The sequence below is a fragment of the Miscanthus floridulus genome, chromosome 12, assembly GCF_019320115.1.
Source record: "Miscanthus floridulus cultivar M001 chromosome 12, ASM1932011v1, whole genome shotgun sequence".
NCBI classification, from domain to species: domain Eukaryota; kingdom Viridiplantae; phylum Streptophyta; class Magnoliopsida; order Poales; family Poaceae; genus Miscanthus; species Miscanthus floridulus.
Genome location: NC_089591.1, coordinates 72,267,604 through 72,293,700, shown reverse-complemented (window position 1 = coordinate 72,293,700; position 26,097 = coordinate 72,267,604). Strand labels below are relative to the sequence as shown.

Genomic DNA, 26,097 nt, shown 5'->3' with positions numbered 1-26,097 from the left:
TGCGATGAGGAACGGTGATCCAGTGAGCATAGGGAAGCTGCCTGCGACCCTTGAATCCCTCAGCTATAGTATCCTCCATCTCAGAAAGAAGGAGGTCCCAGATGTCAAACACTGTCATCTGCATGATGGCATTGAGAAGCCAGAGCTATAAGCGAGTCAGGCCCTCCCTGTATCCCAACCTGGGAAGCAGTGTCCTCCTGATGATGGCCTCTAGTATCCTCGCTGTAGGAGTTCAAGTCACTGGGGTTCCTGCTCGACCCCTCACCAAACGGCTCCTTGAAGCAATGCCGCACTAAGTCTGTAGGGGGCACCTGCCCTCCATGAGGACGCCTGGGAGGCTCCTGCTGTCCATAGCAAACCTCATGCATCTTTACAGGCTGCTCCTGTAGTCTCAGTATCTCCCTGGCTCTGCCTACTAGTCACTCTAGTGGTCTTTGCCAGTTGAAAGCAAAGTGAATGAATCTGTGATGAGGATCAACATAGAGCGAGGCATAAAACTGACGGACCCAAGAAGGTACATATATCCCTGTCCGTCCAATCAGATCTGACAGTCCTGGCAAATATGACAAGTATTGCCGAATGCCCTCTCCGGCTGCTGCCACAATGGACTCTATCTGACAGACCCTCTGTGATCTGAACACTGCCCCACTGTTAAGATATGCATTGTAGAAATCCTCATGCAGTGGCGTGTAGAACCCCTCAGCTGCTCTCTCATCCCTCCTCGGAGGAAACCATACCTTAAACTCAACAAACCGCAGCTGCTGAACCTGCCTGGCTGTAGCGGCCCTCAAGTCGAGGTGTACCACTGGAGGCGGACCCTCTGGTCTGGGCAGGGGACGTGAACCCCTGCGCCGTGTAACTGGCCTCGGTGGAACTGCAGCACTGGTACGACTCGAGCGGCGTAGCTGAGGTGCCGGCTCGGTCTCCTGACTCTCCTGAGTCTCCTGGGCTGGCTGAGGCTCTGCTGGTGGGGGCTGCTCCTGTGCTGACGGACCCTCCTCAATGGCAACCCGTCGTCCTGCCAACGTGGCAGTCCCAGCTGGACTACCATGACGACGCTCAGCCTCCTCAATCGCAGCTCTGACTGCGGGTGAAACTGGCTGATCTGCAATGACAACTCCGCTGCGGGTACCACCTCTCTCGGCACACTCTGCGGCCTCTGCAACAGCTGCTGCTCTCGCTGTCTCGGCGTCGGGGTACTTCCGCTTCTTGGATGTTACTTGCTTGGTTGACTTGCCTTTGGATCCGACTGGCTGTCGAGGCGGGGGCCTCCGATCATCATCACCTAGGACCACCACCAACATTCTTGGTGCGAGCCATCTGAACTGACAAGATGGTGAACTGTACCGCTGATGAAGATCAACTGTCAAACTGCTGCTTTCGAGGCTTGGCCTCGATCCTTACTCGCGAGCTTGGCTCCGAGTTTACTGCCAACTGCCAGACGAAACACAACGGAACCGACTCGCTGCACTGATAGAATAGATGGATATACAAATAAATACCATATATCTAATAGATGCGAAATCCTAATAGAGAAAGCAATGTAGATGCGAAATTGAATCGAGTGGCTTTCTACCTGACGATCAGCGATCCGAGAAGAGATAAGATATCACGCGGGGGATTCCTAGGAACTGGGCTAGGGTTAGGTCAGACGCCCTGAATGCAATGGGGAATCAGTGCGATTAGAATTTGATCTAGGTCACTAATTGTGAGATCAAGATTGAAATACAAAGACTTGCCATACCAATCAATGGGAGGATAGCCCTGGGCAACGATGGGACAGCGAGCTTGGGCGAGGTGACCGGCGAGGTGCAGCAGAGGCGAGCTGGGCGGTGGCGGCTGGAGCGCGACTGGCGAGCGGGGGCCGAGCGTGGAGGCGCGGCGAGGCGAAGACACGACGGCGGGCTAGGCAGGCGCACGGAGGCCGGGCGCAGGTGAGGCGCGAGAGAGATGGCGGCGCAACGGTGCGGCAGGCGGGCTGAGCGCGGTGGCGAAAGGACGGCGGCGACTTGGAGGCAGCGCGGCGCGTGCGCGAGATTGGGCGCGAGGGAGGTGGCGGCCTGGTTAGGTCAGAGGAAGAAAAACTTGAAGGCCCGTTAATATAATCCCCCAAACCGTGACAGAAAAGGAAACGAAAGAAGTCGCGCGAGATCCACTGACCGGACGCTCCGGTGGTAGCGACCGGACGCTACCACCCAGCGTCCGGTCGATTCCAGAGAGGTCCAAATCCTCTGGAATCAGGACCGGACGCGTTCGGTGGTCCATGACCAGACGCAGGCAGGGTCCGGTCAGTACTGCATGTCCCTTCCTGAGCGATCAGACGCTGAGACCCTTCCTGACCGGACGCATAGACGCAGCGTCCGGTCACTCCTTCATCAGCAGTTCACCTCCTGTGAACTGACCGGACGCTGGACAGCAGCGTCCGGTGCAGCGTCCGGTGCACCTTTTCTAGCAATCCTTCAACCTTCCTTCGCGCTGCCTATTCCCAATCAAGTCCCAACTTGAATAAGATCCAAATAAACACCAATTGGGACTGATGTGAGTGACCTCTCTCAAACCCTCATATTTTTCAAAATATTTTGCCTTAGGCTATAATTCTTTTTAAGAAAATAGGCAACAAGAGGGCAAATGGAACAAAACGACAAAACAACATTCATGCATATGTAATACTTGTAAGTAAATCTAGTTGCTTGTCAAGTTTGATCCAAGGTTAAGCTTCTTCACACGCTTTTCGGCGGTTATCTTAACCATGTTAGACAAGCCCTATATGCATTGCCACAAATTAAACATGTTGTATATTTACAATGAATGCAAGGGACAACACAAGCTCAATTTTTAGTGAAGTTACTAAAATCAAGTACATTGAGCTCGTTCCGCAATCTACAAAATGTAGCCTTCATCTAGCGGTTTAGTGAAGATATCCGCTAATTGATCTTCGGATCTTACACCTTCTAGTGATATATCATTTTTAGCTACATGATCTCTTAGAAAGTGATGGCGGATATCTATATGCTTGGTGCGAGAGTGTTGAACCGGATTATTTGCAAGTTTTACCGCACTTTCATTGTCGCACTAAAAGAGGTACTTTCTCTAGAACTACTCCATAGTCTAGTAAAGTTTGTTTCATGTATAATATTTGTGCACAACAAGCACCCGCGGCAATGTATTCCGCTTCGGCGGTGGACAAAGCCACACTATTTTGTTTCTTGGAGGACCAAGACACAAGTGATCTACCAAGCAAATGGACACCCTCCGGATGTGCTCTTTCTATCAACTTTGCATCCGGCGTAGTCCGAATCGGAATAGCCAATTAATTCAAATAAAGCTCCTTTGGGATACCAAAGGCCAATGCTTGGTGTGTGCTTAAGATACCTAAGGATTCTTTTTACGGCAATTAAATGTGTTTCCTTAGGACTAGCTTGAAATCTAGCACACATACACACACTAAACATGATGTCGGGCCTAGATGCGGTTAAATATAACAAGCTACCAATCATAGAACGGTAGAGAGTTTGATCAACCGAGTTACCTCCCTCATCTAGGTCGAGATGTCCATTGGTAGGCATTGGGGTCTTGATTGGCTTACATTCATCCATCTTGAATCTCTTGAGAAGATCTTTTGTGTATTTCTCTTGAGAGATGAAGATGCCTTCTTTCATTTGCTTGACTTGAAAACCAAGAAAGAATGTAAGCTCACCAATCATTGACATCTCGAACTCCTTAGACATCAATTCACCAAATTCTTTGCATGAGTCTTCATTTGATGATCCAAAGATGATATCATCAACATATACTTGACAAATGAAGATATGCCCATCAAGCTTCTTGGTGAATAGTGTGGTGTCGACCTTCCCAATGGTGAAGCCCTTCTCAATAAGGAAATCCCGAAGGCGCTCATACCAAGCTCTTGGGGCTTGCTTAAGCCCATATAGTGCCTTGGACAACCTATAAACATGATTAGGATATCTAGGGTCTTCAAACCCGGGAGGTTGATCAACATAGACTAGTTCATTAATAAAGCCATTTAAGAATGCACTTTTCACATCCATTTGATATAGTTTCATTTCATGATGTGATGCATATGCAAGAAGGATACGGATGGCTTCTAATCTTGCAACCGGTGCAAAGGTTTCTCCAAAATCTAAACCTTCAACTTGAGAGAACCCCTTTGCCACTAGTCTTGCCTTGTTCCTCACAACAACACCTTGATCATCTTGCTTGTTGCGGAACACCCACTTTGTTCCAATAACTCTTGCATCCTTTTGGTCGCTCTTCAAGATTCCAAACTTCATTGCGAGTGAAGTTGTTCAACTCTTCATGCATGGCATTGATCCAATCCGGATCTTTAAGAGCATCTTCTACCTTGGTAGGCTCATAGCAAGAGACAAAAGAGTGATGAGCAATAAATGAGGTAAGTTTTTGAGATCGAGTCATCACCCCCTTTGTTGGACTCCCTATGATGAGATCTTGTGGATGATCTTGTAGGAGAGGTGTATTTCTTCTATTGACCACTTGAGGAGGAGGTTGTGGAGCATCAACATCTTGTGCTTGTACCACCATTTGCTCATGGGAGATATGAGTATCTTCATTTTCTACTCTCCCAACTTTTTCACCATCTTGTGGTACATTTGATGAAGAGGGTTGATTAATGACTTGTACATCATCTTCATCATCTTTTGGCTTGATGTCTCCCACCGGAATATTCTTCATAGCCTCCCTCAATGGTTCATCACCTACATCATCAAGATTCTCATGTGCTCCTTGGGAGCCGTTAGATTCATCAAATTCCACATCATATGTTTCTTCAACCAAGCCGGTGGCATGATTAAATACTCTATATGCTTTGGACTTCAATGAGTAACCAACAAGAAAACCTATATCACAACGCCTTTGAAACTTCCCTAGGTGTTGCCGCTTCTTGTAGATGTAGCACTTGCAACCAAACACCCTAAAGAAGGAGACGTCCGGCTTCTTCCCATTGAGCAACTCATATGGATGTCTTGACAAGGAACTTTTGAAGAAATAGGCGGTTGGATGCATAACATGCGGTGTTGATTGCTTCCGCCCATAGAGCTTCGGGGGTGTTGTACTCATCTAGCATTGTCCTTGCAAGAGTGATCAAAGTCCGGTTCTTCCTCTCAACTACACCATTTTGTTGAGGAGTATAGGTTGCGGAGACTTCATGTTTGATTCCAACTTCATCACAATAAGCTTCTATGTTTGTGTTGTCAAACTCTTTGCCATTGTCACTTCTTATCTTCTTGAGCTTCACTTCAAATTCATTTTGAGCTCTCTTGGCAAACTTCTTGAAACAAGATGCAACTTCGGATTTGTCATGAAGGAAGAACACCCATGTATATCTTGAATAGTCATCCACAATCACAAGACAATAGAGATTTCCTCCCAAACTCTTGTATGTTGTTGGTCCAAATAAATCCATGTGTAGGAGTTCTAGCACTCTTGTGGTTGACATGAAAGCTTTGGTTGGATGAGTGTTTGCAACTTGCTTGCCGGCTTGACATGCACTACAAAGCTTGTCCTTCTCAAACTTCACATCCTTCAACCCTCTCACCAAATCATTCTTCATAAGCTTCTTGAGTGAGCTCATCCCAACATGAGCAAGTCTTCTATGCCATAGCCACCCAAGTGTTGTTTTGGTGAATAGGCAAGTCTTCAAGTTTGCATCTTCGGAGGTGAAGTCAACTAGATATAAATTGTTGTATCTAAATCCATTGAATATCACTTGATTGTCATCTACCTTGGATACAACCACCTCCTTCTCGGTGAATAAGCATTGAAAGCCAAGATCACACAATTGCCCAACGGATAGCAAGTTGAAGCTCAATGAAGCAACATAGAGCACATTGGAGATGGAATGATCATTTGATATTGCCACTTTGCCCAATCCTTTGACCTTGCCCTTTGAATTATCTCCAAATGTTATTTTCTCTTGTCCATCTACCTCTTCATCTAGTGAGGTGAACATACGAGGATCACCGGTCATATGTTGAGTGCAACCACTATCAATAACCCAATGACTTCCACCGGTCTTGTAGTTCACCTACACACAAGAGATTCAAGCTTTAGGGATCCAAGCTTGTTGAGGGCCCTTCACCTTCTCAACAAGTGACTTAGCCACCCAAATTTTCTTAGGCCTACTCTTGTTGGGGGGACCTAAGAACATGACTTTCATCTTTCCACTCGAATCTTTTCTAAGCATGTAGTGAGCATTGAAAGCAAAGGGTCTAGCATGCTTGGGCAAGGGTTGTGGTGGTGGAGTTTGACACTCATGAGCAAAGTGGCCTTCTTGTCCACACTCAAAACATCTCTTTGGCTTTGGCTTTGGCTTTGATTGTTGGTGTTGAGCTTGAGCCTTCTTCTTCTCTACACTTGCCATATATCCAATGCCACTTCTATCCATCTTCATGACGGTATTCATGAGTAGCTCACTTTGGAGATGCTTGCCTCTAGCAAACTTGCTCAATCCCACCTTGAGATGCTCTTTCTCCATCTTGAGCTTCTTGTTCTCTTCCTTGAGAATATCATTGTTCTTCTCCTCCTTGAGTTTCTTGATTTCTTCTTTTAGCTTCTCATTCTCAAGGATCACCTCTTTGTCATGATCAAGAGTTTCTAGCACAATGGTGTTGTGACTTTTCATCTCTTCAAGATCTTTCATGAGCTTCTCATTGTCACTCTTGAGCTTGACATACTCATCATAGTCATTGCACTCAACCACTTGCTTGCCCTTGCTACTAGATCCATGCTCAATGCTTTCATCAATTAAATCATCACATGAGGTAGCTATATCAATCTTAACAACATGGTTAGTAGCATCATGTGGCTCATTTGGTAAGAATTCTTGTGCAATAATAAGGGTATCATAATTGATCTTTAGAGTTGTATATTCATCTTTTAGCTTATGGTGACTAGTGACTAAGCTCATTGTGCACCCACTCAAGTTTATCATTTTTATCTCTAAGCTCTTTCTTAGAAGATTTGAGCTCCTTGAGTTTGGATGATATAGAATCATTTGTTTCCTTGAGCTCATCATTAGCCTTTTCTAATGTATCACACTTAGCTAAGAGTGAATCATTTTTAGCATCAAGTTTTTCATTTGTAGCTCTACTCTTTCTAATGATCTTAGTATATTTTCTTAGTATTTTGACAAGATCATCATATGTAGGTGAGTCATCATCATCGCTATCACTATATCATCACTAGCATGTTCATCATCACTACTATCATCACTCTTAGTTACCTTGCGTTCACCTTTGGCCATAAGGCATAGGTGTGTAGAGGATGATGGCGATGGTGGCGGTGAAGATGCAAGATCAATAGCTAATGGCGGCCACCTTTTCATCGTCACTATCATCATCGGATGATCCACTTGATGAATCAATGTCCGTGAGCCAATCACCGACAATAGTAGGCCTTGCCACTCTTCTTCTTCTTGTAGAACGTCCCTCTTTTTGCCATCTCTCTTCTTGTATGGACTTGTTCTTCTTCTTTTCATCTTCATCACTTGAATCATCTTTCTTGCCCTTGTTCTTGAACTTGTCTTTCTTGGGCTTTGTGCATTGATGAGCTAGATGGACCAAGTTCGCCACAATTGTAGCAATCCATCTCGGAGATTGGCTTTCTTCTTGAGCTAGTGAAGAACTTCTTCTTCTTGCCATCAAACTTGATGCCACTCTTATTTAGCCTTTTTAGCATCTTGGTGGTCTTCTTCACCATGAGGGCAAGGCTTTCTTCATCATCTTCATCACTTGAGCTCTCATACTCAAGTCTTGCTTTGCCCTTGTCTTGGCTAGCTTTGAATGCTAAGTCCTTCTCTTTCTTCTTTGTAGAGGATGAGCTATCTTGTGGTGTGATGTGCATGTACATCTCATGAGCATTGATCTTTCCCAAGATTTGTGTCGGTGTAGCGGTGGAAAGATCACCTTGATGTAGCACGGTCACAATGTGCCCATATTTATCAATGGGGAGGACACTCAAGATTTTTCTCACAACATCGGATGGTGACATTTGAGTAAGTCCAAGCCCATTGACCTTCCTCTACAAGAACATTAATCGAGAATACATCTCATTAGCACTTTCTTTGGGAAACATCTCAAAAGAATTTAGCTTTTTAATCACAAGATGATAGCGTTCCTCACGCTCACTCTTGGTTCCCTCATGGAGCGCACAAACGTCCGACCATAGAGCATGGGCGTCTTTGTGGTTCCTTACACGATTGAACACCTCTTTGCAAAGGCCTCTAAAGATGGTGTTGCGAGCCTTTGCATTCCATTTCTCATAATTCACTTCATCGCCTTGAAGTTGTGCGGCATTCCTAGGTGCTGGGAACCCTTGAGAGGCGGCTCTAAGAATTCCAACATCTAGAGCTTCTAAGTATGCCTCCATGCGGATTTTCCAATATGGAAAATCATCTCCCTCAAAGATAGGAGGAGGTCCATCCCCGTGAGACATCTTGCTCTAAGCGATTAAGCTTAAAAACGTGAGCACGAGGCTCTGATACCAATTGAAAGGATCAAGATGCCCAAGAGGGGGGGTGAATTGGGCTAATTCTAAATTCTCTTGCAATAATCAAATCCTACGGATAGCCCAATTAACCCCTTGTGCCTAGAAAAGTGTTTATATCAAACTAATGCACAACGAACCTCACCACCTATGTTCCAACCTTACTCTAGCAAGCAATTCTATGGATGTAAAAACAAGTATTGAATTGCTCAAAGTAAATACTCAAAGTAAGTGCTCAAAGTAAATAGGGAGAGAAAAGAACGCGGCGATGTTTTGCCGAGGTATCGAAGAGTCGCCACTCCCCACTAGTCCTCGTTGGAGCACCCGCGCAAGGGTGTAGCTCCCCCTTGATCCGCGCAAGGATCAAGTGCTCTCTACGGGTTGATTCTTCGACACTTCCGTCGCGGCGAATCACCCAAAGCCGCTCACAACTTGAGTTGGGTCACCCACAAGCTCCGCCGGGTGAACACCAAACTCCCAATCACCACCAAGCCGTCTAGGTGATGGCGATCACCAAGAGTAACAAGCACGAACTCTCACTTGACCACGCGAAGCCTAATGAGAAGATGGATGCACACTTTGCTACTCTTGATTTGCTAGTGAGGCTACTCTCTTGGATTCTCAAATCACAAACACCTCACTAGGACCTTGCTCTTCTTGGCACTCACAAACGTGTTTCTCAGCTGTTGGAATGAGCAAAAGATTACTCCACTCACGAGTGGAGCTTACTATTTATAAGCCAGCCTGAAAAACGAACCGTTATGAGCCTCTGCGGGACGACCGGACGCTCCGATCGCTATGACTGGACGCTCCGGTCAGTTCAACCCGCGAACAGTTTTCAAGTGATGACCGGACGCTGTCAGGGTCCGATCAGTACCGACCGGACGCGTCCGGTCGCTCTTGGATGCTTACTATAAACGACTGGACACTGGATACTCAGGGTCCGGTCACACTGACCAGACGCGTCCGGTCACTTTTTCCCAAGTCTGGACCCTTACTAGAGTCGACCGGACGCTGGCCCTTAGCGTCCGGTCACATGACCTTCCAGCGTCCGGTCACACCAGACTTGATCTTTACGGTCAAATGAACTGACCGGACCCTGCGGCCAGCGTCCGGTCGCACCGGAGCCAGCGTCCGGTCAGTGTTTGACCCTCCATTCACTTCCAACTTTCGAACATATGTGAATGAAGTTTGCTCCAAAGGATCTTAGGCATTCATAGGAGCTACCTAGAGCTAGTTTTAACTAGTGTGCATCACACCTAACTCACTAGACTCAACTAGGTCAAGCTACCCGTTCATACCCCCCTTCATAGTACGGCCAAAGGAAAAACAAAGTCCTAAACTACTCTAAGTGTCTCTCCAACTCCAATTGACACTTAGAACTAGTTATCCTTAACCTTGTCGTGCGTCCTTTGAAAACCGAAACGATATCCATCGTAGGGGCATGACAACCTCGATTGCTCAATCGATCTCTATTACAATGACCTAACTTAATTGCCTCTGCAAAACACACGTTAGTCATAGTAATCTTGTATTGACATTAATCACCGAAATCCAACTAGGGGCCTAGATGCTTTCAGAGCAGTTGGTGCCACGTGGGCCGCGCCGTCGTCGAGCTCGAGCGCGCTGCGCCACCTGCGCGCGGGTCGCTTGGTCATGCCGAGCCCCGGGACAAATAGCGAGTGGGAGGCAGGTCGGGCGGTCAGCGGCGAGCGGGCGGCGGTTTGGAGGCTAGCGGCCAGCGATGTTCCAGTGCGGGGCGTGGTGGCGGGCTGTGGCACCACGACGGCCGCAAGGGTGGGGGCATGAGCGGACTAGCTGTGGCGCAGTGCGATTCCACGAAGGGGAATTTGGGAATTTTTCGTCAAGAAAAAGGATGGGGATTGGGGAGTGGGAAGGCCAGATGGGCCATTGGGCCATCCGGTCAGGTGTGGCCTGTGGACTTCTTTGTGTTTGACGCGAATCAGAGCCAAAATATAGCAAAGAATAGCAATTTGAGCCTTAACTATATTGCGAACACAAGGTTGACAAGTACCCTTGTGTGTTCGTTTTGTGATGAGTGATTGTCAATGTGATCCACGAAGTGGGTTGAGTGGTGACTAACCCTACCATGGCGAAAGCTATGTGTGCGACATGCCTTTTGGCTTGTGTTGTGCAGGTGTGGAGCTTGGATGCGGTGGTCGACGGCGAGGTGAAGGTCAAGGAGGACGTGCCATGCCGACAGACCGGGAGCGGTGAAGGACGGACGTAAGGCTTGGACCGAGGGACCCAGAGGCCAGGTGACTAGCCGCAGTGGCTGACACATGGAACATCACCAAGTGCAAGAAGACATGGAGTGATGGTGTTGACCGGGTCAAGACGGTGGACGCGTGAGTCGAGCAAGGCTCGGGAGGACTTGGCGGGCCAGCCGGTCGAGGATGGCAGCGACATGCATCGGATAGCGGGGGACGCATATGGAGTACGCTACCCGCGGATGGTTTGATGGTTTGGGTCTCAAAACCATCGGATGGATGGTTTACGGGTTTGGGCCTCAAAACCCGAGCGGAGGTTCCGAGGAGGGACGGATGGCATGTGACGGCATCGGGGAGTTCGCGTTGAGGCGAAGCTACCGGTGAGATGGTGCGGTGGCCGTTGGATCAAGATTACACTAGGTTAGACAATAACGCCTTTGGGCTTGGTGGTTCAACTCATTTGTATCCAGGGGCAAAACTGGGAATGTGTAATAGCCCTGTTAAATAGGATGAGGGAGCCCCCATCTCCCTCACCTCTCTCCCATTTTTTGTTTTATCATTTAAGTCTAGGTTTCCTTCTCTTAGCTGTTCTTGAGTGAGAGGTCCACAGATGAACCACAAATTGATCTGTGTAATCTGAGTTTTTGGTTGGGAAGTGAGGCCCTAACCTCACCGTGACCTCCGAGCTTTGGAAGTTTGAAACATTTTTGGTGTGCTCGTGTTCCTGTGTATGTTCTCCTGGTTTCCCTTTTTGCTCGTATGTTTGATCTGTTGGTTCTGATGATTTGGAGCATTTTTGTTTGGCTTGACTGATGCTCTGACGAGTGATGAACAATCCTACCAATTGAAATTCATCAATTCCACTCGTGCATCAAATTTCAAGCAGATTTCGTTTTTGGGAGAAAAGCTGTGTTCTTGCACGAGATGGGGATTTCCCAGAGTTTGAGTTGGAATTGGGCAATAATTTTTTTCAGGATAGCTTCTCAACTCAGTTGTGATCCTCTCTGCAAGATTTGAGAGCGACTCGTTCAGTTTCTTTCGAGTTCGGGTCGTTTTCGTGGCCGTCTCTTTCAGTCTGTGTACTACGTTCTTTCTCTGTTCGTTTGCTCAGGTTCTTGTTCGTTCTTCACTGTTCTGGTGATTTGATTTTGCTCGGTCAGGTCCAGCTCTCAGCTGTCGTGGTGCATCAGGCCTCCAGAGCGAGACTACCGGATCCCTCACCGGTCACCACCAGCAGGAGGTTAGTTCAGCCTAGAGCTCTTGTCCAGGAAAACAAGCTTCAGTACGTAAATTCATTTTCTTGCATCCGTGAATTATAGCCAACATTTATGAGCTAATTTCTGGAATATCTATTTTCCCTTGGAAAGTATTCATGGATGTGAGATTGCTGTTCAGTGCCTGATCTCTCTCTACAGTGATTCATTCTCTGAATTTTTGATCACCAAAGCAGTTCGCAATTAGTGTTGAACGGCAAGTGCATCAGCTTGTGCTTCGCCTTATGCTTAATTTTTTATTGGTCATTAGCCTTGTTCTTGCTTCCGTGAAATGAACTAAGCAATCATGAGCTCCTCATTAGAGCATTAAATTGTGGCAATTGTTTGGTGTACATCTCATGACTTGCAAAGCCACTGCTAGTTGCTGTACTATCTCCGGTGCCTAGAATTTTAGGTCCATTTTCAGCTAGCTTTTCGTTCGCAATTTGTTCGTTTGAGCTCCAAATTGTCTACCGTTTATTGCGTTGACTTTGTGGTGTCCCGCTGTGTTCCTAGGGAACATCCACCCAATCTTTTGGGTCGTGGACATCATGGTGATTTATTTGCGCGTTTGGTGGTGAAGTTGGGACAGCGGCCAAATATTTCGCGAGAAATTTGAGGCTCCCATTCACCCCCCTCTGGTCGCCGTTTCCGGTCCTTCAATTGGTATCAGAGCCGGTTAAGGATCATTCCACCTTAATCGGTCCGTGATCCACGAAGACGACATGGAGCGTGGTTCCGGCAAACCACCACACTTCGATGGGTCCAACTATCCTTATTGGAAGATCTGCATGTCTGCGCATCTCCAGGGGATTGATTGGCTCGTCTGGGAAATTTGCAAGGATGCTACTTACGTTGTGCTCCCTATCGCGGCCCGTACCACCTAGGATCACAAGGATTGGCACAACGCAAATAGCAAAGCTCGCAGTGTGCTTTTCTCGAGTCTTTCGCTTTCTGAGTTCGAGCGTGTCTCCGATTGTACTACAGCTCAAGAGATCTGGGTGAGGCTTCAGAGCTATCACGAGGGGACCGCATAGGTCAAGACTAGACTCTACGAGACGTACAAGCGTGAGTATGAGAACTTCTCTCAGCTTGATGGTGAGTCCATCGATGCCATGTTTTCCTGCTTTCAGACTATCGTCAACAAAATGAAAGCGAACAAGGCCAACCTACCTTATAGTGATCATGAGAGGGCACTCAAGCTTCTCTATGCCCTTGATCAGAAGGTATGGGATGTGAAGGTGTCGGTGATCATCGAGTCGGCCAACTACGACACCCTCACCGTCGACGAGCTTTTCAGTAAGCTCAAGTCCACGGAGATCGACTACCAAACCCAAGCCAAGCTCAAGAATCCTTCTGCACCAACCATGGCTTTGGTCTTAGGTAGTGGTTCAAGTTCATTGACTAACCCTTCACAAGCTTCTTTCTCTTTGTCAGTGCTTGATGTCAGTCACAGAGGAGCAGCTGGAGTCTCTTGGGGATGATGAGTTGGCACTCGTCATCAGTCAGGTTCTCTCGGTTTCACAACAACCGTTTGAACCGCCGACGTAGTGGTGGCCCGAAGGAGGGATGCTATGGATGTGGAGATCCGAACCACTTTCGTCGCGCACTGCCCCAAGAAGAAGCCCTTCACCAACAAGTACGACTCCGGCAAGCGCAAGGATAAGCGCGACTACACCTCCTGGCAAGCACAAGGCCAAGGGCAGGCTTCGACAAGGAGGCGATCAAGAAGGCAGTACCGTAGGAAGGCCAAAGCTCAAGAACACGCCTTCCTCGCCTCCCTCAGCGACCTTCGACGACGACTCCGATGATGATCACTCTTCTTCTCCCTCGACCGACGATGAGTCCGAGAAGAAGCACGAGGACAAGCTCAACGGTCTTTGCTTTGTCGCCAGTGCAAACCGTGGTGGGTTTTGCACTATGGCGGTTGACAGTGGAGCAAAGCTCAAAAAGGACATCGACGTCGACGACGACGAAAACGAGGTACCGCCCACACTTGACTCACTTATGGTTGAGCTTGATACTATGAATGATACATTGATGAGTCAAGATAAGTTGCTTAAGCGTGCTGCCCATGAGAGAAAAGAGTTTAAGGACCAGCTAGAGGTTGCTTTGAAGGAGTTGGAGCTTGCCAAGAGTGGTGTAGTGGTGTCAGAGGAGGAGGAGTGCGATGAGTGCGCTATACACATGTCTAACCTCTCTAACTTGCAATCCAAGTATGCTGTTTTGCTTGATGAATGTGATGAGCTGAAGTCTCATTCTGGGTTGCTCGGTGCGTGCAAGTCCTGCTCAGGCTTGCAATCTGAGTTGGCAGAGAAGGTTGCCAAACTTGCTGAGCTTGAGAAGGCCAACTTAAATAGCACCACCACTACATGTGTTCGATGTGAAGCTTTGGTGTTGGAGCTTGAGTCCTGCAGGCACGACAAGATGGGAACCGAGGAAGAAAACACACAACTTCAGTCCATCTTGAGCTGGGTGTCGTGCAGTGAGCCCCAGTTGGGCATGATGGTGAGCCAGTTCAGGCGGGGAACTGACTCATCAGGAGTAGGCTTTGCTATAGGTGGGAAGGGTGAGCATGTCTATAGCAAGGTTGGTGAACATAGTGGTTTGAACCCAAGTGAGAAACCCACCAACACTCCCCAATTGATCAAGATCCCTCCACCAGAGCCTACCAAGCTTATGATCAAAGATGGTGTGTTTGAAGAACCACCAAAAGCTCCACCATCCAAGCAAGTTTGGGTTCCCAAACCGAACCACTTTCGAAACTCACTCGATACTCTACCCAACATCTCTAGTGCACCCCTTCCTAAAGCCAAAAAGCCTTAGAGAGTGAACCACACCCACAAGAGAGTGAGTCAACCACCACCCAAGAGAGAGGTGAGGTACCACTGTGACTATTGCCATAGAGATGGTCATTTGGCTGAGTTTTGCTTTAAGAGGAAGAGAGATGAGCGGCGCGAGTACGAGTTGAACAACCAGAACATGTACCGTCCTCCCCATGGCGTACATGTACCGCCTGTTCAGAGGCGCAGTGTTAGGCCTAGAGGTGCAATGCCTCAAGGTGCTAGGCCTCAGGTGGCAAGACCACATGGTGGTCATGCCCGGCGTGGCCCAAGTCATGTTCTATATGACTCTGGACCTCGCGACGGTGGCTTTCAGTCCCACACTCCTAGCGGACCACGTCTTCCTCCACGTGGTGGTCGCTTCTCTCCAATGGGACATAGCATGTATGGTGTTTTTCCTAACACTTTTCCAAGGCAGATGACTCAACACTGGTATTCTCCTCATTTCACTAACCCCAGTGTTGTGCCATTTGCTCACCCCCTGTCTTTCTATTGATGCAGAGCGGAGGACTAGAGAACACGTGGCTTGTTGATTCCGGCTGTTCGCGCCACATGACCGGAAGTTCCCAATGGTTCTCCAGCCTTGACCCCATGCAATACAAGGAGTACATCACATTTGGGGACAATAGCAAAGGTAAGGTTCTGTCTCATGGGACCATTCGGGTCAATGAGTCTTTTATCTTGAAGGACATTGCTTTGGTTTCAAGCCTGCATTTCAATTTGCTCTCTGTTTCGCAACTCCTTCAAGATGGGTTTGAGGTGCGCTTTAAGACTGGACTTTCTCGTGTGCTCGATTCTCAGGGACATCTAGTTTGTCAGATCGCTCCTTTCGGCCGAGTTTTTAGAGCTGATTTCTCTTAGTCTTTCGATTCTTCTCGCTGTTTGGTTGCCGGATCTTCTTCTGATTTGTGGAAGTGGCATAGGAGACTTGGTCACTTGAGCTTCGATCTCCTAGTGAGGTTGAGTTCTCTTGACATGATCCAAGGATTGCCCAAACTTAAGTTTGAGAAGGATCTGGTATGCCATCCCTATCGACACGGGAAGATGGTGGCTGCTTCCCATCCTCTAGTGACTCAGGTCATGACCACGAGACCCGGTGAGCTACTTCATATGGACACTGTTGGTCCAGCTCGGGTTCGGTCAGAGGGAGGGAAGTGGTACGTTCTCGTGATCGTGGATGATTTTTCTCGCTATTCTTGGGTGTTTTTCATGCAGGGCAAGGACGAAGCGTTTTCTCATGCTCGTGACTTGATCTTGAGGTTGCAAACTGAGTTACCAAAGAATGCCATATGAGCTGTCCGCAGTGACAATGGCACTGAGTTCAAAAACTCACAGTTTGACACCTTCTGTGCTTCGTTGGGTCTTGAACATCAGTTTTCTTCGCCCTATGTCCCTTAGCAGAATGGTGTTGTTGAGCGCAAAAATTGGACTTTGGTTGAAATGGCCAGGACGATGCTCGATGAGCATAGGACTCCTAGGCGTTACTGGGCCGGAAGCCATCAACACCGCTTGCCATGTTTCAAACCGCATTTTTCTTCGTGCTTTCTTGAAGAAGACATCCTACGAGTTGCGGTTTGGGCATCCACCCAAGGTGAGTCATTTTTGAGTCTTCGGTTGTAGGTGCTTCATTCTTAAGCAAGGTAATCTTGACAAGTTTGAATCTAGATCTTCGGACGATATATTTTTCGGTTACGCTTCTCATTCACATGCGTACCGTGTGCTTAATCTTGAGACTAACCGTGTCGTGGAGACTTGTGAAGTCACCTTCGACGAAACCATGCCCTCTTCTATTTCTGTCTTTGAACGTGCAGGTGATGAAGAGATGGGTGATAGCATTTTCGTTGAGGATGACGATGACGTCGATTGGGATGATCCCAAGCCATCTCAATCGGCTGCCCTGATCGAGCCAGCTTCGACCACTTCGGCTCACGACCCCAAGCCCTCCACCTCTACTTCAGGGGTCTGTGTGAGCTGCTTCCTTAATCGACTGAGGAGGCCCCAGCTGTGGATGAGGGGGAGGCGACTTTGTCTTTGGGTGCACCTCGACATATCTAGCGACGCCATCCTCCTCAGACCATGATCGGCGACATCGACGAAAGGGTAACGCTGTTCCAAGTCTTATCATATTTCCCATTTCGCTCATTCTGCTTTCGTAGCTTCTTTGAGCCTCGAGATATTGGACACGCACTATCTAAATGCCGATTGGGTTAATGCTATGCACGAGGAGTTAGAGAACTTTGAGCGGAACCAAGTGTGGGTTTTAGTTCCACCTCCACTAGAGTGCCACCCCATAGGTACAAAGTGGGTTTACAAGAACAAGCAGAGTGAGGATGGGGTGGTGGTGAGAAACAAGGCGAGATTAGTGGCTCAGGGTTTTTGCCAAAAAGAGGGAATAGACTATGAAGAAACCTTTGCTCCTGTTGCCCGTCTAGAAGCCATTAGGATTCTTTTAGCATTTGCAGCTTCGAAAGGGTTCAAGCTGTATCAGATGGATGTAAGAGTGCCTTCTTGAATGGGTATATAGAGGAAGAGGTTTATGTGAGGCAACCCCCTGGCTTTGAAAATCCAAAGTACCCCAACCATGTTTTTAAACTCCACAAAGCCTTGTATGGTTTGAAACAAGCCCTGAGAGCCTGGTATGAGCGTTTAAAAGCTTTCTTGCTTGATAAGGGTTTTAGGATGGGTTCTGTAGATAAGACTTTGTTCCTCCTCAAGCAAGGCACAGACATCCTTTTGGTTCAGATATACGTGGATGATATAATCTTTGGTGGCTCTTCTCATGCTCTTGTTGCCAAGTTTTCAGATACTATGAGCAGGGAATTTGAGATGAGCATGATGGGCGAATTGACTTTCTTCCTCGGGCTACAAATCAAGAAAACTCATGAGGGGACGTTCGTGCACCAAGGCAAGTACACCAATGACGTGCTCAAGAAATTTGATATGGGTGAGGCCAAGCCTATTTCAATGCCCATGTCAACCATGATGGCCCTGGATGAGGACAAGGAGGGAGAAGCCATGGACCAGAAGGAATACCGAAGCATGATCGGGTCCCTGCTATACCTAACGGCGACGAGACCGGACATCTAGTTCGCAGTCTGCTTGTGCGCGTGCTTTTAGTCTTCGCCGTGCATGTCTCATCGTCAAGCCATCAAGTGGATCCTCAGGTACCTTCGTTTCACACCCGAGTTTGGTCTTTGGTTTTTAGCCTCCTCCTCTCTTTCTCTTTGCGGGTATTCTGATGTGGATTATGCTGGTTGTCGTGTTGAGAGGAAGTCCACTTCAGGGACTTGTCAGTTTCTTGGATCTTCTCTTGTGTCTTGGTCTTCTCGCAAGCAGTCTAGCGTCGCCCAATCCACCACAGAAGCTGAGTATGTTGCTGCTGCTGCTTGTTGTTCCCAGTTGCTTTGGATGATAGCTACTCTGAGAGACTTTGGGTTAGAGTTTAGGCGAGTGCCTTTGTTTTGTGACAGCACCAGTGCCCTAAGTGTAGCCAAAAACCCAGTCCTTCACTCAAAGACAAAGCACATAGAAGTTCGCTTTCACTTCTTGCGTGACCACTATGAGAAAGGTGATATCGATCTGCACCACATTGATACCCAAAACCAGCTTGTAGATATCTTCACCAAACCACTTGACCAAGCCCAGTTTGCTCGCTTGCGAGGGGAGCTTGGAGTTTGTTTCCCTTTTTAGAGGAGGGGAATTTTGGTTGTTGTATTCTAGTTTTTTTTCTCTTTGTAGTTTAGCCTTTGTTTTTGTTTTTATATCATACTTGCGTATCATATCATCATGTATCATATTGCATCCTGAGCTTCATCCTTATAGTAGCTAGATTGACACTATGCTCTTGTTGGGGTTGTTATGGATATACATGATGTGCTTTTGGTTTAGGCTCATTTTGATCAATTGATGCATGTTATGAGCTAAGCTTGTTTTTCCAAATAGTGAACTTGATTAAAACTTGTTGGAACATGAAATGTGTTCACCACTACTTGTGGCAACTAGCATGTGTAGAATGTGTCGAGATCTTCTTTGCTTCATATATATGCTTAGTTGCTACGGCTCATACCTTGAGTTACACACTTGCTTGAGAAACTTGAATTTGTGCTAAAACTTGAAAAACAAACTAAGTGAATTGAAAAGATCGGGATGGGTCTGTACTATCCTATGTCAGAGTATCGAGACAGCTCCAAATTACACTTATTGGTGAACTTGAGCTCTGTAATGGATACCGAGATCATTGTCTTAAGCTTCTGATTGCCCTTGGCATAGGCTTGACATGGTCGCTAAGTCAGGTTTTGATGGCACAGATAACCTCCCGCACACACTTGTCTAACAAACTTTGGTAATAAGCTGCATAACTTCGATAAATTTCAATTGGTATCCAAAATTTGATCAAACCACAAGTTTGTCTCATGACATGATGTGTGAACTTTGTTTGGGGTATTTCACTTTGCATACATGTGTAGCACAAGGTCGATCTCCTGTCTATTTTTGCTATGTGCTCTTTTGGTGGTGAACCCTCTTTTAAAATTGCTCAAACTTGATCAAACTTGCTTAAATGCCATATTTCGTCTCATTTGGTCACCTTGAGCATTTGCTAGCACTTGTATGTGTTGCTATATATACATGACAGCATCCACTAGAGCATCCTTTCAATCTACTTGCTATAATCTTGAAGCTTCTGCATTCGTGCATTTCTACATTCATAGCTCGTTTTGAGGGGGAGTTGCAATCCTTGGGCTCTAGCTTGATAAGTGCATGTGTCAACAAGGAGGAGAAGTTTCCACACTCAAAATGTCACAAGGGGACACAAGGGGAGAAATATTCAGAAAAGGGGAAGAAACTTCCAATTCCACCTAAAGTTGAGAGATATGCATTCATTTGAGAGAGATTGCACTTGTTCAGGGGGAGTTGCATTTGAGGTGTTTTGCTAGTGGTGTTGAGCCCGTTGCCTCTTCTTGAGGGCTAGCTTTGTTTTACTTGGTTGCGTCGAGCCGTTGTTCATGTCTTTGGGGACCAAGTTTTGCTCATTTTCAAATGACCCGGTTCTTGGCTTTTCTTTGGCTTTTGGTCATTTGGGTGAGTTCTTTGTTTTCTCTTCTTCTTCTTCTTTTTCTTTTGCTCAAGCTATCCGTGTATTGGTGTTGACAATGCACTCATCAAGGGGGAGATTGCGAACACAAGGTTGACAAGTACCCTTGTGTGTTTGTTTTGTGATGAGTGATTGTCAATGTGATCCACGAAGTGGGTTGAGTGGTGACTAACCCTACCATGGCGAAAGCTATGTGTGTGACATGTCTTTTGGCTTGTGTTGTGCAGGTGTGGAGCTCGGATGCGGTGGTCGACGGCGAGGTGAAGGTCAAGGAGGACGTGCCGTGCCGACAGACTGGGAGCGGTGAAGGACGGACGTAAAGCTTGGACCGAGGGACCCAGAGGCCAGGTGACTAGCCGCGGTGGCTGACACTTGGGACATCGACAAGTGCAAGAAGACATGGAGTGACAGTGTTGACCGGGTCAAGAAGGCGGACGTGTGAGTCGAGCTAGGCTCAGGAGGACTTGGCGGGCCGGCCGGTTGAGGACGGCGGTGACACGCGTCGGATGGCGGGGGACGCGTATGGAGTACGCTACCCGCGGACGGTTTGATGGTTTGGGTCTCAAAACCATCGGATGGACGGTTTACGGGTTTGGGCCTCAAAACCCAGGCGGAGGTTCCGAGGAGGGACGGACGGCACGTGGCGGCATCGGGGAGTTCGCGTCGAGGCGAAGCTACCGGTGAGTAGGCGCGGTGGCCGTCGGATCAAGATTACACTGGGTTGGACAACAACGCCCTTGGGCTTAGCGGTTCAACTCATTTGTATCCAGGGGCAAAACTAGGAATGTGTAATAGCCCTATTAAATAGGATGAGGGAGCCCCCATCTTCCTGGCCTCTCCCATTTTTCGTTTTTCCCTTCTAGCTAGGGTTTCCTTCTCTTGGCTGTTCTTGAGTGAGAGGTCCACAGATGAACCACAAATTGATCTATGTAATCTGAGTTTTTGGTTGGGAAGTGAGGCCCTAACCTCACCGTGACCTCCGAGCTTTGGAAGTTTGAAACATTTTTGGTGTGCTCGTGTTCCTGTGTATGTTCTCCTGGTTTCCCTTTTTGCTCGTATGTTTGATCTGTTGGTTCTGATGATTTGGAGCATTTTTGTTTGGCTTGACTGATGCTCTGACGAGTGATGAACAATCCTACCAATTGAAATTCATCAATTCCACTCGTGCATCAAATTTCAAGCAGATTTCGTTTTTGGGAGAAAAGCTGTGTTCTTGCACGAGATGGGGATTTCCCAGAGTTTGAGTTGGAATTGGGCAATAATTTTTTTCAGGATAGCTTCTCAACTCAGTTGTGATCCTCTCTGCAAGATTTGAGAGCGACTCGTTCAGTTTCTTTCGAGTTCGGGTCGTTTTCGTGGCCGTCTCTTTCAGTCTGTGTACTACGTTCTTTCTTTGTTCGTTTGCTCAGGTTCTTGTTCGTTCTTCACTGTTCCGGTGATTTGATTTTGCTCGGTCAGGTCCAGCTCTCAGCTGTCGTGGTGCATCAGGCCTCCAGAGCGAGACTACTGGATCCCTCACCGGTCACCACCAGCAGGAGGTCAGTTCAGCCTGGAGCTCTTGTCCAGGAAAACAAGCTTCAGTACGTAAATTCATTTTCTTGCATCCGTGAATTATAGGCAACATTTATGAGCTAATTTCTGGAATATCTATTTTCCCTTGGAAAGTATTCATGGATGTGAGATTGCTGTTCAGTGCCTGATCTCTCTCTACAGTGATTCATTCTCTGAATTTTTTATCACCAAAGCAGTTCGCAATTAGTGTTGAACGGCAAGTGCAGCAGCTTGTGCTTCGCCTTATGCTTAATTTTTTATTGGTCATTAGCCTTGTTCTTGCTTCCGTGAAATGAACTAAGCAATCATGAGCTCCTCATTAGAGCATTAAATTGTGGCAATTGTTTGGTGTACATCTCACGACTTGCAAAGCCACTGCTAGTTGTTGTACTATCTCCAGTGCCTAGAATTTTAGGTCCATTTTTCAGCTAGCTTTTCATTCGCAATTTGTTCATTTGAGCTCCAAATTATCTACCGTTTATTGCGTTGACTTTGTGGTGTCCCGCTGTGTTCCTAGGGAACATCCACCCAATCTTTTGGGTCGTGGACATCATGGTGATTTATTTGCGCGTTTGGTGGTGAAGTTGGGACAGCGGCCAAATATTTCGCGAGAAATTTGAGGCTCCCATTCAACCCCCCCCCCCCCCCCCCTCTGGTCACCGTTTCCGGTCCTTCATATATAATACATGTATGTACCTCTACAAACTACTAAAATTTTCCCAAAAATATTGGGTATGCCTGAGAATACCTTGGCACAACTGTGGATCCACCCATGCTTGGATAAGCCTAGGAAATTAGAAAGTGAAACGGATAATTGTCTTGGACAACCAATTTTTATTTATAAGGCTATTACACGTTCCAAGAATACCTCTAAGTTTACACATGTGAACCACTAGGCCACTAGAAACAAAATGATCTAAGTAGGTCTTCCATATATGGGACGACCATGGTCCCTTCATGAAATTGTTTTGCCTCAATTCAAGCTCTCCAATAATGCCATATGTAGCATCGAGATCTCCCTGGGTTTTGAGGTCCAAAATTGAAAACGACTCCGACTCCAGTTTTTGACGCAAAAACCGCCAAACCCTCTAGGGCAGTGTAGCCAGTACGCAACTCCTCCAATGTCAGCCCCTGTCCTCCATGTCCTAGGCCCGGCGACTCACTATTTGCTCGCGACGTATCGCCTTGACTTCCAATCCCGGCCTTGACTTCATTTAACATAATCTTATCACCATCTCACGTGTGCTCTTACTCATCACCATGGCAAGTGCTAGTCATCTTGGGTCCGTAGTCCAGCCTCTTCGTCCTTTGGTCCAAGCCTCCATATTCGGTATTCACCGCCCGTAGTGCATCGATCCAAACCTCTCACTTGACCTTCTCGATTGTTGTCAACCACACCTTGATGCACTCAATACCTGCGTATTTTCACAAGCCAAGAGGTGTTTTGCACAGTAGGCACTGACTCAACATATTTTTTCTCTCAATGAAGACAATGCCGCTATTTTTATTAGTATGGGAAAAATTAAAAAAAAGGCAACAACTGCTGGTCCAATTTTTTGAATGGAAACTAGGCCCGAAAACAAACAGTATGGGGGCGAAAAACACCTGACCCCATGCAAAAGCTAAAACCAGTCACTTAAGAAAGCAACATGAAGCGCAAATAAAACACAACTCACAAAGATAGGCACAAGGCGGAAACTATGGAGGTGTAGGTAGAGGTAATCAAGTGGTGAATGGATATCATGTGGGAGAGATGGATGGAGTAGGGAAAGCACTGCTTCATTCGCGCGAGTCTCCAAGTGTGCAATGAGGATGGGAGTAGGGAAAGCGCCGTTTTTTTCTGGAAAGGAGGGGGTCGGCGGATAGATCCTGGGCCCTCCTCTCTCCCCCATTCCTACTACCATGCACCTCCTCATAGCCTCGGTCGCTGCCCCAGATTTGGCATTGAAGCTCGGCCGTTGAATCAAAACTTGGTAGTGACGGATGACACAGGCGGTACGCGGTAGTGCACTACATGAGGCAGTGGGTGGTGGGTTTATAGGAGCGCAGGGCCACAACTTTGCATTGTGTTGGCGTCAAGGAGACAGCCCAATGTAAAGTACATTGACTCGATTGTGTGGCGACGACGACTGCTGTAGAGTGGGCAGGTGAACTGGCATCGCCAATTGCGTATTCTACGTCTGTTTAATTTGCAAATGGATGCACCAGTAGAGTAGTAGACGACCACACATGTCGGGGACGATATGAAGGACAACGGCTTATTATTTGTTACAGGCTCTTTGAATTAATCTTTGTTGTTAGATGATCATAACTCCAGTGGTGTTTGCAAGTCCTAGCCGGCAATGGAGAGGCGCAAGAGCGGCTCTAGCCCACCTATAGTTGGGTGAAAGGGACGACGGAAGGACAAAAGAAAAGAAAAAATGACTTGTTTGTGTATATTATGTGCTCTTTGCATTAACCTAGACCATTAGGTGATCACAAAATCTAATATGTTGGCCGAGTCCTGGCCGGTTATGGAAGAGGCCGGGGTAAGACAAGGCATGGAAAGGAAGGACATATATGATCACTATTCCTTTTAATATTGGATATGAATATAATTATCAATCGCACATGGAAAATATGAATATAATTATCAATCGCACATGGAAAATTAACTCAGCTTAAGTGGTTGGCTATTGTGTGCATATGTATAGAGATTTAAAAAGATGGAAGATGAGCCACACATCTACGCGCATCTTTGCCATGTCGACGTGCACGGGCTCGGGCTCGGGCTCGGACGGCAAGGCCACAACATGAGTAATGTAGTGCCGGTGAAGGTTTTGCAACTCAAAACTATAAATGACACCATGTTAGAGTAAGATCGATGCAGTCTACCACTGCTTGGCCTCGCACTCCTGCAGTTGTTTCTACATTTTTCATATGTGAAAGCATGAAGGGGCCAGTGAAGGGTAGAAAAAGAGGGTGGGAATGAGGGATGGTAAGACGGGGAACGAAGTGGGTGGCGGACTGAAGAAATTACCGTACTTTAATAAAAATATTAGCATTTTTTTGTTTAAATATTATCAGTACAAGATATACGTCCACATTTTATATTTTTCGTGAACCAACTTCAGCAAGTTGTAGTTACTTGGTTTAATTATTTATTATTTATGCACAAATATTGCAAAACGAACTGAAAAACAATTTATTATATTATTTTCTTCTATTGCAACAATCATTAGCGATGTTGTCCCTGTGACTCGTCCAATTTATTAGGTATGGCAACTTTACGAGGAAGAACATCCCTTGGACGTTGTGGACCCCAGGCTCACCGAATGCAACAGCGACGAGGTGCTCCGTGCCATCCGCATTGGCCTCCTCTGCATCCAGAGCTCGCCCCGTCAGCGGCCATCCATGTCGAGGGTGGTGTCGATGCTCGCTGGAGACAGCGAGGTGGCCGAGGCGGTGACCAAGCCCAGCTACGTGGCCGAGTGGCAGGTGAACGCCAGAGGGCAGCAGTCGAGCTCGGAGCCGGGGGCGGAGGCCATGTCCGCGTCGCCGTTCCTGAGCTCCGTCATCGATGAAGGCCGGTAATCGATGATGGTCATGCATGGACACGTACGATGAGCTTCTGTCAACCCACGCACGGCCGGATTACAGTATTGTTTATTGGAGATTCACTTCAATTTGAAAATAGCAGGTCAGTGGATGCATGTTGTGTATGAGATCACTTTGGAGATTTGTACGGTTGACTGCAGTAGACGTGGTGCAGCTCTGCCGCGGTGCCGCCTACCTCAAACTCAAAGCACGACCACTTTGATCGAGGTTCATTAACTCAAATCATCGCGGTTCATAAATAAAGATTTCTTCGCTCCATTTTAGTTTACCACGAAGGCATGTAGTCATGGCGACTGCAGGCTGGTGAGAGTTCAAGGCTGGAACTCGATCCATCAGCACTTACGTGTGCATCTGTGATGAAAGTAACTGACTTTTCCCAATTGTAGAACTACTAGTAGAAAGCGCGCGCCCTTGCGCGCGTGGACGAAGAAAGCGTGGCAGGGACAGAAGAAAGCACAAGCCCGTCATATTAGTTCGGAAAAGTTTGAAAGTCCACAATTTTTTTACAACTAATTTGTGCTAAACTAAACTAAGCTTGAAAAGTTTTATGAAACTATTAAAACAAATTATGTTTTTAGTTTTTTTTATGGACAACCCAAAATTTGCAATTCTGGGGTGTGATATCCAACAACATATTTTATAGGGAGGAGGGTCAGCCAAAAGCGATTAAAAAGGAGAAATAGCAGATTATCAGAAAAAAAATGTTTTCAAAAGGCTTTGAACAACTTAATCGCAGGAACTACCATATCACCATGTGTTACAATGGGATTACATGAAGAAACAAAATGGATTACCTCTTTTAGAAGCCTAAAATATTGTCTAAATATATGGACATCTTTTCTTTTGAGATAATCATGACAGCAAAATGTAATTCGTGGATGCATGAGCAGGCTTCAATCTGTAGACACAGTAATGTTTCAAGCTGCTAGCTATAACCATCCTAAGTAATGGATAGAGCTGGTCGAGTTACTGTATTTGAACAAACAAATAGACTGCAATTCAAGCAATAG

General features: G+C 46.8%; 1 pseudogene; it reads left to right on the top strand.

The window, feature by feature from the left end:
* The window catches only part of LOC136496109 (probable LRR receptor-like serine/threonine-protein kinase At1g56130), a 33,823-nt pseudogene extending 8,666 nt beyond the window's left edge, over positions 1–25,157 (top strand).
* The last annotated feature ends 940 nt before the right edge of the window (positions 25,158–26,097 follow it).